Here is a 2,295-nt window from a genome sequence, read left to right as displayed (position 1 = left end):
TGGGCACATTAGTCCACAGAAAAGTTTCTCTCCTTCGGTGATCTTTCAGTTCTTTGGGGGAGAGACCCTAAAGGCTGGGAAGGGGAGCTAATCAGTCTTTGGAGGTGAGAAGCAGAGGGATCTCAGGGTCTGCTGGCTGGGGCAGCCTGGGGACTGAATCAGACAGTTCTGGGAAAGGTGTGATGAGGGATTGGGGGTGGGGGGGCGAAGAGACATCCAGGTCAGTGTGGAAGGTAGGGGTAAGTTCAGATGGATTGACAGTGGAGGGGAGTCGGGGTCCTTCCATCCAAGTGAATGTTTCTTGAGGGCCAGCGGTGAGAAGTAAGGCAGAGGATCTGGGAAGGGAAGCACGGAAGCCCTGTCCCCTCCCACACTGCTGCAGCCCTTCTCGGGTAGAAGTCACTTCCAGACTTACCCCTTCACTAAGCAAGGCTGCTGCTGGTCCACTCAGCTGCAGGCTGCAGCCCCTTTCCTCTCGTCCTCCCCTTGAGACCCCCTCCCCTGGCCTCCCAGGATCCCCCTGGTTCAGTGCGAGGTGTGGGATCACAGGTGCTAGGTGTGGGATTCCAGGCACTCAGATGGCTTGGTGGTGCTCCTCTGGGCCAGGGAGACCTGGGAGCCGTTCCCATTCTCAACCCCAGGGCTCTAGGGGAGATTGGTCTCACCATCCCTCCCTTCTGTCCCCTTCTACTCCAAGTCTCACTTTCTGGACCCTCCTCATGGGCCCTCAGTCCCTAGTTCTCTCTCTCTGTGGCTTGGAGCATCGATCTTTACTACAGAGAAGCTGGACCCAGAGCACCCTGTAAGGATGAGTTAGAGCCCCCACTGGACCGCCCTCATAAGCCTCCCCATCCACCCCTGCTCTCCCACCCCAGTCTCTCCTAGGTACTGCAGCGCTCCTCTGCTGAAGCCAAACCGCTTTCCAGCCTGCAAGCTGGGCGCCCGCTCCCTCCCATTCCCTCCCTCCCTCCTCTCCCTGGGCGCTGAGCTGTGGAGCAGAATGATTTCCTGTAATTGGCCAGCAATCCGGCTGCCCGACTTGTTCTATCGACATGCTGGTTAGCTGGAAATTGTATTGGAATCTGAGCGATGGGGAGGGGCGGGTGGGAAAGCAAAGGGAGGAGGCTCTTTGGGCCCCAGCTGGGTGTAGCCTCAGCTCTGTGGGTGATAAAGAGAAGCCACCACCACCTCCCTTGGGAAGAAGCAGGAAAGCAGCGCATAGTGCCTCACTACCCCTTCCATTATGCTCCTTCTCTTCTGCCACCTCTGGGGGTCTCTCCAGCCAGCCTCTGTGTGACCCCGAGGCCTTGGGTCATCACTGCCACCCCATTCCCTCTCCTGCCCCTGGGACTGGTTCCTCCTGACCTAAGGTGCCTTTGTGAGAACTACGGTCACTTAGCAGACATGGCTGTCCCTCTCCCATCCAGGGTCTTGCCAAGAAGGCTCATTATGGAGTGCCGGGAACCCGCCCCTGCCCCTCCCTTCAACCTCCCCGAGGAAAGGGAGAGACTGGACATCTGAAGAAGAGTTGGCAGTTAACTCCTAGGCACAGAGTCAAGGTGCAAGTAACGAGGCAGTGCAGGTAGTGGGAGTCCAGAAGCTTGGTGATTGTGCCTGTTGGTTACCTGGGCCGGGTGCTCAACCATAATTTGATACCATAATTTGCTCAACCATGAATTCTAGCCCTGCTTCCTTCACTCCTTCACCGAGTTGGCAGATCTCAAGATGACTGCGTGAATGTGCTTTGTAAACCGAAAAGTTCTGCTAGTTATCCTGGGGCCAGCCCGAGCCTGGGGATGGGGGCGATTTCAGGGGCCTCGCCTGTCCCCTTTCCCCGCACCGTGGCAGGCGTCTTTAAGGCTCTGCGGGGTGGTAAGGCCTGGAGTCCGGGAATGGAGCGCGGGGGCCTGAGCAAGCGGCTGAAGGATAGGAGGCCAGGGTCCCGGGCCGGTCACCCTCGCGGGGTGGGAAGGGGACACATCCCTCCGCCCCGCGGCGCCAGGAGGACGCGGGGCCCGCAGCTCCTGCAAAGAGGACGCGGCGAGCAGCACAGCTTTTTAATTAGCGCCCGGGGCCAGGCGGCGCGTCCGCGTTCCCGCCGCAGCCGCTGGGCCGGGGATCTGAGGCGGCCGCGGTCCCGGAGCGGAGGCGGGAGCGCGACCCGGGTAAAGTTAGGAACCGCTCCGCGAGCGCCCGCCGCGGAGGTCCGACCCCAACCCCGGGAGGGTGCTGCCACCTGCCGGTCGGAAGGGAGGCGGCCCACCCGCCTGGGCGCAGGGCTGGGCTCCTGCTGTT

The sequence above is a fragment of the Neovison vison genome, chromosome 5, assembly GCF_020171115.1.
Source record: "Neovison vison isolate M4711 chromosome 5, ASM_NN_V1, whole genome shotgun sequence".
Lineage (NCBI taxonomy): Eukaryota > Metazoa > Chordata > Mammalia > Carnivora > Mustelidae > Neogale > Neogale vison.
This window is presented reverse-complemented; position numbering follows the sequence as displayed.